Source organism: Eucalyptus grandis, chromosome 4, assembly GCF_016545825.1.
Source record: "Eucalyptus grandis isolate ANBG69807.140 chromosome 4, ASM1654582v1, whole genome shotgun sequence".
Lineage (NCBI taxonomy): Eukaryota > Viridiplantae > Streptophyta > Magnoliopsida > Myrtales > Myrtaceae > Eucalyptus > Eucalyptus grandis.
This window is the reverse complement of record NC_052615.1, coordinates 16,197,257-16,212,173: the sequence shown is the minus strand read 5'-3', so window position 1 is coordinate 16,212,173 and position 14,917 is coordinate 16,197,257. Positions and strand designations below refer to the sequence as shown.

General features: G+C 41.9%; 1 pseudogene; it reads left to right on the top strand.

Moving 5' to 3' along the window:
- Window positions 1-9,986: 9,986 nt before the first annotated feature.
- Window positions 9,987-12,047, top strand: LOC104429226 (annotated as a pseudogene).
- Window positions 12,048-14,917: the final 2,870 nt, after the last annotated feature.

Here is a 14,917-nt window from a genome sequence, read left to right as displayed (position 1 = left end):
AAGAGGTTAGCGAGTGCTTTCCTAAAAACCCAAAGATTCATGATCAGCCTTAAACCATACTATCTCTAAATGTTCATGGTCAGCCTTAAACCATGCCATCTCCAAATGTTCATGGTCAGCCTTAAACCATGCCATCTCCAAATGTTCATGGTCAGCCTCAAACCATGCCATCTCCAAAGGTTCATGGTCAGCCTCAAACCATGTCATCTCCAAAGATTCGTGGTTAGCCTCAAACTACGTCATTTCCAAAGGTTCATGGTCAGTCTTAAACCATGTCATTTCCAAGGTTTGTGGGTTTATCCTTAAACCACGAGGTTAGTGGCTTTTCCTAAACCACACGGTTCATGGGTTATCCTTAAACCACAAGGTTGGTGGCTTTATCCTTAAATCACACGGTTGGTGAGTCTATCCTTAAACCACAAGGTTCGTGAGTCTATCCTTAAACCACAAGGTTCGTAGGTCATCCTTAAACCACACGGTTCGTGGGTCAATCCTTAAACCACACGGTTAGTGGGTCTATCCTTAAACCACTCATTTAAAATGTTTATGAGTCTATCCTTAAAATGCGATTTTCAAAAGGTTCATGGTCAACCTTAAACTATGTCATCTACAAAGGTCCATGGATTTTCCTCAAAACCATGTATTTTCAGCTCGGTCGAAACCTATTTGTACACGATGAGACCTTCCTCCCAGTTGAAACCTGTTCGTACACGGTGAGACTATCATACCCAGTTGAAACCCGTTCGTACATGGTGAGACTATCATGCCCGGTCAAAACCCGTTCGTACATGGTGAAACCTTCCTCCCAGTCGAAACCCATTTGTACACAATGAGACTATCATACCCGGTCGAAACTCGTTCGTACACGGTGAGACCTTCCTTCCAGTTGAAACTCGTTCATACACGATGAGACTATCATACCCGGTTGAAACTTATTCATACATGGTGAGACCTTCCTCCCATATCATACCTAGTCGAAACCTGTTCTACACAAAGTGAGACAATCATACTCGGTCGAAATCCGTTCGTACACGGTGAGACCTTCCTCCCAGTTGAAACCCATTTGTATACGGTGAGACTATCATACCCGGTCGAAACCCGTTTGTACATGGTGAGACCTTCCTCCCAATCGAAACCCGTTCGTACACGGTGAAACTATCATACCCGGTTGAAACATGTTCGTACACGATGAGACTATCATACCCGGTCGAAACCCGTTTGTACATGATGAGACTATCATACCCGGTCGAAACCCGTTCGTACACGGTGAGACTATCGTACCCGGTCAAAACCCGTTCGTACTTGGTGAGACTATCATACCCAGTCAAAACCCGTTTATACACGGTGAGACCTTCCTCCCGCCGAAATCCATTCGTACACGGTGAGACTATCAATATCAAATCGAGACCCGTTTTTACACGGTGAGACCCATTTTCCAGTTGAAACTCGTTATCATACAATAAGACTTTTCCATCTCGGTCGAGGGACATCTTTTACAAAGTAAGGTCATCCCTTCTTATCTTTTTCCCGTTTGTAGCCTCGATTGCCATTATCTAGGGGCAAAATTTAGGTTTCTCTTGTCTTTGAAGGGAACCTCTTCGAGCTCCCATTCAAAGAGGAGCAGCTGTTGACACCTAAATTTTTCCATTTTATTTAAGATTTAATAGCATTAAAGGTTAGGAATTAGTCAAAAATTATTATTATAAAAAAATTAAAAATTAATTAATTTAAATAAAATGTCGGGTCGGGCCGGACCCGGCCTTGGCCCATCCTGCTTGCCTTCCTCTTCTTTTCCCCCGTGGCCCAGCCTTCTTACCCAGAGGCCCAACCTTCTTCCCCTGTCGACTCAGCCCGCGCCCCATCTTCCTCCCTCCGACTAGTCTTCGTTTCAGGACCTGCAAAAATAGAAAATAGAGCAGCAGAAGGAGCAGCAATGGAGGAGCAGGTAGATCGAGATGGTAAGCAACTAGCGTGATCCGCAGGTCGAGATCAACTTGGCCAGCAACTGGCATGATAGGACAACGACTTGCATAAGGAAAATGGAATAAGAGGGGAGAGCACGAAATAGAGAAAAACACAGAGGAAAGAGCAAAGAGAGAGAGGGATAGCTCAAGAGATTGGGAGGAGCAAGAGCCTCCGAGCCATTGCCACCGTCGCCGACGAGCCACCCAATTGTCACTGTTCGCCGCCGTATTCCCAGGAACCCAAATCTGAAGTAGACAGAGAAAAAGGAACATAGCACAGGCAACACAGATAGCGAGAGGAAGAGAGTGAGTAGAGGGGGCTGTCGGTCTCTTTGCACCACCACCATTCCACTCGAGTCGGCCGTCATCCCACCAACCGTTGGAAGTCCTCCTGGCCCATGAGCTTGTGCCACCACTTCACCTGCGAGCTTGTGTCACCACCATGCCAGCCACGCCCTAACGCCACTGACCGAGCCATCATCTTTGCCACGCAAGAGCAGCTCGCCCTACCTCTCTCGCTCGTCCGCCAATCTCTGTCGTGACCTACAACCGGTGAGCTTCGCTCGCCGCCTCCGAACACCACCACCGCGACGCTCAATCGCTTCCATCACTGACCGCTCACCACCTCAGAATGCCGACGCCCGCTGTCGCCACGACCCAACACCTCTGTCCTAGCGTGTCAGCTCGAGCACCAGATCCCGAGTCCTCGTCATGTTGCCTTTGTTCCTGCTACTGTAGTGCCTGCGTCGCGAGCATTGTCGTGCCAGCTCGCCCAATCGCCATCGCCCCTCGCTGCCCGCAGTTGCTGCCACTATCAACACAGAGCCCCTAAAGAAGAAGGTTAGAAACTGGGTCAAGGGTGGGTCGGATCCTGGTAGGGTTTTCTTAGGAATCGGGTCGCGGTTTAGGAGCTGGGTCGGGTGCAAATCGGGGCCGAGCTTGGGCTTGTGGGTTGATTTAGGTCACGGACTTGCGTGGGTTCATTTTCTGCGTGGGGGGAAGTAGAGATTGGGCCCATAGGTTGGGCCCAATCCAATTGCACGAAGGCACGACCAAGGCTGGTTGGGCCTTGTATTTTGGGCAAGCCGATCGGCTCGACCTTGAGCCGGGTCGAACCCTGGCGGGTCTGACCGACCTGCCCGACCGGGTCGACCCGAGTCCGGCCCAAAGAAAAATTATTTTAATATTTTAAAATAAAATATTCAAAAAAATTCAAAAAATTCAAAAAAATTCAAAAATTCAAAAATGATGGGGTTTGGTTAGGAATTGCCATATTTTGCCTTCTTAGTGTAATTAGGCCTTTACTTACTCGTATTTTGATTATATCGTATGTTTAATTTGCATATTTAATTATGTTTAATTGCACGTGTTTATTTTTACTGCAATTAGGATCTTGGTAACTATGATTGTTACTTTAATGATTGCTCACATGCATAATCACATCATATGTTAATGGATAGGTATAAAATCAATCCAAACTACCTGACAAAAATCCTTTCTTTTAAACTGAACAAGATTAGGTATTGAAAGAGCATTAATTGGTTAATTAGTGCAATCAAGTTCCTGACCCTAGATTATCTAGTTGTGTAGAAAGTGAGATATACTCCTATACCTCACTTGGTTTCTGGCCGACCCCAATAGGCTAGTGGCAACTCCTTTTGCGAAATTCCTAAAAATATCCAATGTCACGCAGGGTATGGGCTTGGGAGAGCCCATGCCTAATCATGGGCAATCATGGGCTATAGGCTCACCCTTTAGGCAATACCCCTAAACCTATTTCCTTCCCCCGAAGGGTAGGTCATGACACAAACTCAATAATAGAGTCTACTACCCTAGAGGAGAATTAGGGATCTTACTGACCTAGATGGACCTCAAAAACGAGCGTGAGCGACTTAATGAGGGCCAATGGTGCAAGGCCGAGAGCAAGGGAAAGAATCGCGTGTAAAGAGCAAGATGGCTTAAATGGTGAAAATGAATGAGGAGCTCATCTTATTTATAGATATCGTCGTCATCATTACTTGTCCAAATGACTCAATCACCTTTCTTAGAGTGGCACAACTGTAAAATTGAGGTGGCGCACTAATTTGCAAGGTGGCACACTTAAGTTTATGAAGTGTCAATCTAATGACCTAATGTAATGATTGTTGACTTACTTGTTTCTCTCCCATTGGACCACTTATACCATGCCATCATGACTTAACCTACTTATTCTCCAAAGAGAATCCTATGGTAATGATGATCATATTTTCCATGGACATTTAAGTCAATGACTCATCATTCTCATTAAATGCCTGGATTTGATTCATCATGAGGCTTGGATATTTAGCACATGCCTAAATTAAATGCATTTCAAGTTTTGGTCTTTTAGAATATTCTGCCAAGTTCTCTTCCAATTAGTTCACTTAGGTAATTGACCCATTCTTAAAGAATAAGTCACTTTGAATATGTGGCACCCTAAAGAGAGTTGTGTGGCACCTAGGCCTTAGAATAGTAATAATTAGCCATCGTGTCTCTTTTCTATTAGTACATTTGTTCAAGAGTCCCTTACTTAACCCCTTAGGTAAATCTTAGGTAATGATTATTAAATCCTCAAGTGGAGACCTAAGATGGTGAATCACCACCTTCATTAAATGACCAAGGGGTTTTAGAATATTCTATCTTTTCCATTTCTAAAGAATAGGCAAGCATGGGACATAGACCATTAAAAGTGCAATTGTTACGAAGCCACCATTGGTGTGGTTGTCATAGGTACAATTTGCCTTCTCGACTAGGTTAGTGGCCTAAGGTGTGGACTCAATGGCTGGCCGACGGGTCTAGCTAAGTGGATCGGCTTCTAAACCGACTCTAGGCCCGATCCGATCAACTCCCAATTGTCATGTGGTTGTTCAAGATCGGTCAATCCATAACTAACACATCATACCGGGTCAACTCATGGTCACTCGTAGTTGGTACATGACCATGTGGAATTACTTGAGATCAGAACACAACTGTTTGGGATTGTTTCATGATCGCCCATCGATCCGTGATGATACGTGACCATCCCTCAATCAACTGTTATGGTGGGGCGTCATTCATTAACCGAACAACTCAAATCCACTTGCATGGTCGTTAGATTGGTCCATGGTTGATCCATTGATTAATCCATGATTGATTCTTCAATCGGTATATGGTTAATCTCTCGAATCGATCCATGGTCAATTCTCGCCACTAGCATACTAGAATCATAGCTATTTCAAATAGGACAAAAATCACGGATGTTAGATGATTATGCACCACCATGGATAGATAGATGATCATGGATTGATCTCGTGTAGTCATGCATTAGTCGTGGGTGATTTCACTCAGTCATGTACTGATCCCATGCGATCATGTGTCGGTCATGGATCGATCAATTCCACACAACCACATAAAAATTGAGAGTCGACCACAAATTGACTATGCCCGGTCATGAACCAATAATGAATCGATCATGGATCACTTGCGATAGATCACGATCGATTAAAAATCATTCATAAATCAATTCAAGATCTTACCACCTAGCCATGCACCCGCGACAAGCCCAATCATGTGCTGGTTAGTCCTAGTCATGCGCCAAGCCATGAGCTCAGTCTTGTGCCAAGTCATAAGCTAGCCCTAAGCTCAATCAACTCGGCTTTGTGCCCAGCTAGTCCAACCCATGTGCTAGGCCAGATAGGCCGCCGACTTAGCCACGCCGATCAAGCTTGGCTACGTCCGCCCTCGTAGGGATGATCGGTCTAGGATGGGTAGTTTCCAGACCTGGACCCTATACTTTACTCTATTATAATTAGTTTCCTTTTTTGGAACATGTACTCTACGTTGTTTGCACTGGAATTTGTTTTAGAACCTACCTATTTTTCCGATCCGACTCCATGGTTTATCCCGTTTGCATTGGAACCTGTTTTGCAATCACCTGATATCCTATATGGCTTCAAAATTTACATATACTTGAGAAAACAACAATGTAATCCTCTTCATTTGTATTGAAACATTAAACATATGTAATCAATAAGTACAACAATGTATTCCTCCTAATTTCCTCACTTCTAAAAACTTCTTGGGCCCAAACACTAGTGCGGCAATACCCACAATGATGATGAGCTCGGGCACACCGAGATCGAATAAGGCATTACAAGTCAAACCCCTCTTCGCCCTCTAATTTCGCCTCCTGCCCAACCCAAAAACCAGTGAATTGCTATTGTGACAACACAATTTAGTGCACTTGATGCTTCTAGTAAGAGAAGAAGGGTTGAAGAGGAAGGTGGAGGAGGAAGAAGAGAGCGGGAGTGAGGTGGGAGGCAATCTTGGGAGGGAAGAAGGAGAAGAAGCTTCACATGAGCTTTCATCCACCCAATTCTCAGCATAAAACATCATCAAATCCACAAAAAAAAAAACCAAAATGCATGACGAGCACAAGAAAGAACAACCCACGACGTTCGATTGAAACTCCAAAAGAGAGCGAAACAACATCAGAGCATGGGACTGAACAGGAAACCTAGATAACATAAGACACATATAGGGCTTACAAATGAGGTCTTCTTTGTTGATGAGACGAAATAAAACAAGAAGGAGCCAGGAATGGATGGTGCGACTGTAAGCCGACGAGGGAAGGAAGCGAGCGAAGAAGAGGAACGATGAAGGAGAAGTGTTGTGCAAAAGGAAAAATGTGGTTCTAAGATTAGAAATCAAAGGAAAAAAAAATATAAGGTTTTGGACTTTTGGGCTTACAATATTGGTTCCAAAATTGGTTCTAAAACATCTTGTCGGTCCGATTCTCTAGTGGGCATTCACTCGAAACTAGGACCGGATCATTTCAAACCAATTTCGAATTTTAGGAATCGATTTTAATAGGAATCAATCTCGGACTTATTTTCTGGATAGGTTGGTCCTGTTCCCAAGTAGAACTGGTCCGGTTGCACACCCCTACAACCTCGCCTAATCATGAATTGGCCACAAACATTGGTCTAAATGATATAGTTGACTATGAATGAACATAAAAAGCTCTCGCCTAATAATATTAGCGCTTACATTGGTTTCCATCTCATGTTTGTAAAATGTTCTTTAGATGTTAATCCATAAATGAAGAGCATGACTCATCAACTCAGGTGGTAAGGAATTTAGGTGGCAAGGAGGAGGATTTGGTTATTATTACATGTGATAACTTAAGTAACTTGCAAGCTACTTGAGTAACAAGAAACATGTGACCAAATCCAAAAGCCATGATGACCAAATCTTAGACATTTAATGAGGGAATGAATCATCAATTTACTTGGCAAGCTATCCAAGACTAATGATTACCAAGTCTTGGCATTAAATGAAAAGCTATGGCTCACCTACTTATGTGGCAAGTGGAGATTTGGTACTGCTCATAAGAGAATTTGGCTTGGAGAACCAAAAAGACAAGTCATGATTAAGGGAGGATTCACTAGCTTAAGCAAACCAATAAAGAGATTACACAAAAGTTATTAATCATCTCCTTAGAACCCTAGGGTGCCACATCATCAAATTAGGGTGCTATACTATTAGGCCACTTGTGAGGCTCATTTAATGAGGAAAGGTTTATAAATAAAAGACCCTCTCCCATTTTCACCACCATTGGCTCACTTCTTCCTCTTATTCCCTCTCTTGCACTCTCCCTCTCTCTTAGCTCACATTTGCTCACTCGCCTTTGCCACTTAGCCATTCTTGGCTAACCGCCACCACTTCGTCGATTGTAAGTAGAATCCCTAACCCTTAGCTAGGATGATGATCTACGTTGTTGGATTTGGATGTGTACTCACCATGCTTAGTTATGTGCATAATGAGGCATGTTTTGTATGGTGTGCTCATGTCCTTAGATGCATCATGCCCAAGATCATAGACAAGTCTCACTCGACCTTGGACACGCATTGAGAGGTATCAATTTGAGCCATGAGTAGCTTGGTCATGTTCTCCTTCGGGCTTAGTTGTGTACATGTTGATGAGTGTTTGCATGATTATTCATGTTTTTGCATGCATAAGTATGATCACGCCCCAGGTCATAGACTAGTCTTACTAGATTTTAGGATCAACATTAAAGCGTGATGGATCTGAGCCTTGCTTGGTCTTAGATTGGTATCGAGGCATGTCGATTTGAGTCTCACTTGGAGTCTCACTTGGCTTTGGATTGATATTAAACGTGTCGGTTCAAACCATGAGTTCTGTGCTGCACTCGGCATATTATTATAGTAATGATGTTATAGGTTATGGCATACAAACACTTGCATGAGCACGCCCTCGGGCCTTGTTTGCATCAATTAATATGAAAGATAAAAACACGCTTGTGTAATGCATGATGTGTGGTCACAAAAATGAAAAATAAAAGCCATTGATGCTTCTTGGTAGTAGTTTTCACTATGCCAAGGACAAATCTTTGATTGGGATGGTCTAGGAGCAATCCCTAAAGAGAATAATATCAGTTTAGGACGAGGGATGGTCCAAGAGCACGCCTCGAAGAGAACAATATCGGTTTGGGATGAGGGATGGTCCAAGAGCACACCTTTACCCCAAACGACGTGTGACGTTGCTTCATTCATGAGAACATGATGCCCTAGAGAAAGTTTCGGGATGCCGCCAAGAGTGGGCGATATCTCTAATTGAAACGGAAGGTCTAATGAGGAAGGGTTGTATGATAGTGATTGTCGAGCCGTTTCTTTTTATCTTGTTATTATGAACATGCGGAATGTGCACAACAACTATCTCCTAAAGAATACAACAATTAAGTAGTTAGGAAAACACAACATGAAACACACTATTTTTATTCAGCGTTAGTATTTTTATAAAGTCTTTTCTACGGACACGTTCTTATTTATATTAATCTTCTATCAACTATAGGTCAGGAGATTCCTATCTCCTTTAGTGTGCCTCGGCTCCAAAGAGTGAGACTTCCATACCTATAAATTTTAATTAAATTAAAATAAAACATAATTTTAAAAAAGGAGTGGCAGCAAATCAGCGAGGGCCTCTGCAGCCCTCGCTTGAATGCCACCCACCATTGCTAGAAAGGGCCAATGAGGTGGGGTGAGGGTCGGTCGAGGTCACTAGCATGGCCAACAACCTCGGCCAAGCGTTGGGGAGGGCCTATAGGCCCTCGCTTAGATCTGGGGCGAGGGCTCGCGGTCCTCCCCTAGATTCAACGAGGACGACCCTGCCCCAGCTTGTGGCAGCCCTTGGCTTGATTGGGCGAGGCCCAATGACTTCGGCCGACCCTTGCCCCATTGTTGCCAACCCTTTTTGGTGATATTGGGGGGCAGCCATAGTGAGGGCCATAGAGGCCCTCGCTAATTTGTTGCCGCTCATTTTGTTTTTAATTTAGTCTTTTATTTTAATTAATATTTCTATTAAAAATTAATTTTTGGAGATTAAATGACATCATTTTGGGACAAGCTGGTTATGTCAACGTCACGTGGATAATTTTTTTTTAATAAATAATTGCCACCTCAAAAAAGAAAGTCTTTGGAAAATGCCACATTAGCATTTTGGCTGCAATTTCTCACTGTTAACATGTAAGTGTCTATTTCTTCTCCAATTGTGACACTTAAGTATATATTTTGGAAGTTTTGACACTTAGGTATCCGTCCGTATCGAGTTTTGGCATTATGGGGTGTTTGGAACTCAATCCATTTGTGATCCATCATAGCTCAAACTCAATTTAGAACATGAACAACCACTCCTATAATAATTTCTCCTTGTAGCGCAGACTTGTGAATAATCTATCATGAAAAAGAGTGCAGAAAAGAACTTCCCCTTCTTAATCGATACACAGGAAAGCCTTATTCACATGAAATTTCTTAGTCACGATCATCATCCCCGTACCACTAAACTTGAGCCCCACATGCGTATGCAGTCCGATAAATCCTGTATAAAGCCAGCTAAAAAATGTACAACCTCCTCCGTGTAACTCATAAAAATGGCTTCTGACTATAATCGTGTCCTTCTCTTTCTCTTCATCTCCTTTCTCTCTCTCTCCTCCAAATCAACTCATGGATGGCCCAAAACGTCGAAGGAGGCTATTGGTTCCCGGACAGCAGCATCATAGCCTCCGACATCAACTCGGCCCTCTTCACTCATCTCTTCTGCGCATTTGCTGACGTCGACGCATCGACGAACCAGTTAGTCGTATCGTCGTCGCACGCTTAGTCTTTCGCAGCCTTCACTCGTGATGTCCAGCAGAAAAAACCCATCGGTCGTAACCCTCCAGTCCATTGGCGGCGGGGGTAACAAATCGATTGCGGACAACATTGCATCCGTGGCGCGCCAGTCCAGCTCCCGAAAGTCTTTCATTGATTCCTCTTTTGCCCTGGCTCGGTCGAACGGCTTCCATGGCCTCGATCTTGATTGGAGCCCCGAGATAGCGACGAGAAGATGGCCAACTTGGGGTTGCTCCTCCAGGAGTGGCGGGCTGTGGTAGCTGCTGAGGCGGCCAGCTTGGGCAAGGATGCTTGCTTTGTCGGCAGCGGTCCATTACTTGCCGCACCACTGGTCTAACACAAATTATCCGGTGGCTGCCATGGCGGCGAGCTTGGATTGGATCAATGCGATGGCCTATGATTTCTATGCACCCGGTTGGTCCTCTACCACAGGACCACTTGCGGCTCTCTACAATCCAGGTATGGGTGGTAACTTTCACTTTTGGGGTTGTAAACTTTGACTATTCTTTGGTATAACGAAATTTCCTTAATTTTCTGTATCAAGACTCAAAAATTTTGTTACCTCAACGTCAAGAGAATTACAACACAATTTTCCATTCAAAGCATAAAGTATTAGTCCACGAGTAATTGACATGGTTTTGTTCTTTATTTAAAAGGGATAAGTGTTTGAAGTCTTAAAATTTGTCACGAAAATACATTTCAGTCCTAAAACTTGCAAAAAGTGCATTTAACTCCTACAACTTGTCAAATTGTTTCAAACGAGTCCTAAAATCGACGCCGTTAGCCTTTTCCATTAAAAATGCTAACGTGTCATTTTAAATAATTTTTCTTCCCGCGTGGATTTTTTAATTATTTTTTATTATTTTTTTAAAAAATTAGATTTAAAAATTAAAAAGATTATATTAATTCATTTTATCTTATTTTCACTAAAAACTAAAAAAAGTTTAAAATTTATTTTTTAAAAAATGAATAAAAAATAATTTAAAAATACACGTGGAAAATAAAAAATTATTTAAAAGGTCACGTCAGCATTTTTAACGGAAAAGGCTAACGGCGTCGATTTTAGGACTCATTTGAAACAATTTGACAAGTTTTGGGACTTAAATGCACTTTTGCAAGTTTTTATGACTGAAACGCATTTTGTGACAAGTTTTAGACTTCTAGAACACTTATCCCTATTTAAAATCCTCTATCAATCCTCGTTAAATTCATAATTTTCTTGGTAATGAAACCGTCAGTCCTTTTAATTTAGGGAAAGGCGTAAGTGGAGACGATGGGGTAAGCGTGTAGATTCAGGCCGGGATGCCGGCAGAGCAGATCGTGCTCGGAGTTCCATTTTATGGAAGCGCATTCGCTCTCACGGATGCCAACAACCACGGCTTCTTTGTGCCCTTCACTGGGCTGGCGATATCCTCCGAGGGGATGAGGATGTACAATCAAATCACGACGTACATATCCCTAAACAACGCTACCACAGTGTACAACTCCACGGTGGTGTCTGCCTATTGCTATTCTGGGACGACATGGATCAGCTATGATGATATACAAGCCATCTGTACCAAGGCGGCGTACACTAAGGGAAGAGGACTTAAAGGCTACTTTGCATGGCATGTTGCTGGTGATGACGACTGGGTTCTCTCCCAAGCAGGTGAGTTTATGATATCCGTTTTCCATCCTTGGCAGTTTCCTCTCTTCATGCTCTGATTAAAGAAAGAGTCAAAACTTTTCCAGATTAGTTAATCAATTTTCGACGGTCTAGTTCTAATTCCTTCAATTTCAACCTGTTGTTGCAGCTTCAGCTTCAGCTGATATTGCGAGCAAGGAAATAACTCACCCCCAAATATTTTTCTTACTTCTTATGATCGAGTATATGTGGTCCTTCTCGTTTATAGTCTGATTTATAATTGAGAAGGTGAAGGTAATGGGAACCATACGACCAAGAAAATTAATGGTAATGTGAACTTGCTACCCTTACCACGAGAGAGCATATCTTCCATTCGTTGAAGCAGAAAGAATCGGCATCACAACACAACCCAACAAGCTTGAGATATTTAGAGATGCAGCGTAGGTCTTCTTAATGATGTATGAGAGCTTGTAAGTTTCATCTTAGGAGGTTGGCATCACACCCCGATTCCACAAGGATAGGAGCATGACATGACCATCTTTTCCCCAATTTCAACCTGGTATTACAGCTTCAAGTTCGCAGTGACCTCGATGACATCAGAGGAGACATTATTTACTAATGTTAATCGAAAGTTTTGGTCAATTAAATTCTTACAAAAGTCTAGTTTTATTTAAACATGAATTTTTAGGTCTCCACTAACATTTTTATAATTAAATGAAAAACATTGAGAATATAAATTTTTAGGGTTGTACCAAACACATTTATGTTTGTTTTCTATTCCGAAAAAAAAAAAAAATTTTCGGTTACCAAAAGCATTCTTATATTAAGAAACTTATTCAGGGAATAAAAATAGAAACAATTATTTCTAAATAAAAATTATTTCCAAAAACAAAAATATTATCAAACGCACCCTTATTGGATGAGCTAAAGCAAGATCCAGTGGATTTATACAATCTAACATTAACATGGGTTTGATAGTCAGCACATAAACACTTTAAGAATGCAAAGGAAAAGAATGGATTTCAATAACCAATAGAGTAAAAGGATTTGAAAGAAATGAGTTAGAATGTTATTGGAATGTAAACGGGGCGAAAAGCAATGAAAAGAACGCCTATAGAGATGAATTTCTTTATACATGAATAAATTTAATAATCCCTTCCGATCCATTCTCTCAATTTTGACGAGATTGTGATTTTAGAATAATTTCTTTCCCTCTTAATCCATCCAATTGAACTATATGCTTGACAAAATACTTCAAATTAGGAAGCCGAACCGTCTGTCCAATTGGTGCCCTATTGAAATTTTTTCTTAAGGAAGAGATTGCATAACAAGATAGGCCTGATCATCGGTTGGATGCGGTGATACATGACCCGTATATTTGGTCAATCACATTCATTCCCAAAAGGGAAAAAGCCATAAAAAAACTTTAAATTATACTCAGCGCAACATTTATTCTGAACCTTTTTTTTATAACATAAAAAACCCTAAACGATTTTAACCGAGACATATTTATCCTTTGTCAATATTTTGTTAAATGAATTTTTGCCAAAATAACGTGATTTTTATTTTACTTAAGTCACGTGGACTAGGAGCGAGCATGGTTTCAAGGTAAACCCGAAACCTGAGAACTAGACCGGTGCAAACTTATCTGGTTCTAGGTTTCAGGATCCAAAATATGTAGGTTTCAAATTGTAAAAATTAAAGATCTCATTTTGACAGGTCGGTTCCAAGTTCTTGATTAGCGAAACTTGAAACCTAGAACCTGTAACCTAGAACTCGGAATAAATTTTTGTGTTTTATTTATTTATTTATTTATGTCTTTGTGCGATCTTGTGACATCCTATAACGTTCCATGATAAGTGTATAATTTGGAACTACTATATAAGTTTTTATTTTATGATTGAGACTTTTATTTTGTTAATACTTGACATTTTCCGAATGTCTAAATACAAGTTAGTGTCAATAAATTGTAGTAGCAAGTAATGGTTATTAAAGATGATAATTCACTATAATTGTGCAATTGATAATATAGATGGAATCTGGATAGAGCCTAGAATTGATTTTAACCTGTATCCAAATTTCCAAATATGTAGAGTATGTTCTAAATTCTAAAAAGTACACAAACGGTAATTTTAGGTTTCAGGTGGAATTTGTATAGAATTTGGAATCGCTCACCCTTAAGATGAGCACCACTAATGTTTACTTTTTGACGTCTCTATAGATAGTTTTTAATGGTTTTATCGACAGAGAATTTTCACAAAAGGTAAATGTATCACAAATTTATAATTTGAGAATTTTGGTGTCATAGAAAAAAATTTAAACTAAATATGTCTGCATATAATTTAAGATTATTATTATTTTTTTAGCTTTTTACCTTTCCCAAAATGAAAAGTCCACGGCAACGACCACGACCCGGGCGGAAGGCACCAGTAGACTCAAGACAGCGTAGCGATGGCATCCCGCAAAAAATGAGTCGTCTCTCCATGCGCCACGTTGCAAGAATTCGCCGAAAGTGAACCTTGACCAAACAACGGTCGAGGAATCAATCGTCGTCGTACACTGATCTGGCTGTAGAAGCGACGACACTCGAGTTCTTGTTTCCTACGTACTGTCTGAAGAAGCAATGACACTTTGGACTCGAGTTCTAGCTTCCTACGTAAAGCCCGATCAAAGGCCCCAGAAGAGCGGTCTTCTTCCTCCTCCCGTAATCTCAAGCCACCCACTTCCGCTTTCACATTCTGTTCCGAGCCGCCTCTCATGGCGGGCGAAGGCAAAATCGCCTGTCTCATCATCTTTTTCCTCTGTCTCCGCCCATCTTCGGAGGCACAAACGTGGGTCAAGTCCGGTTACTTCTACGCCGGCAGCGAAATCCCGATCTCGGACATTGATTCCTCCTTGTTCTCTCACCTCATATGCGCTTTTGCTTACATCGACTCTTCGACCTATCAGCTCTCCGTTAACTCCTCCACCGAGCAATTCTTCTCCACCTTCACGATCACCGTTAAACGCAAGAATCCTTCGATCACCACTCTGCTATCAGTGTGGGCAGCAGCGTGAGCAGGCCGAGAGGATCCTTCAGCTTTCGTTTCGATGCTCAGTGAGTCTTCTTCAAGAAGGTTCTTTATCGAGTCTACCATAGAAAA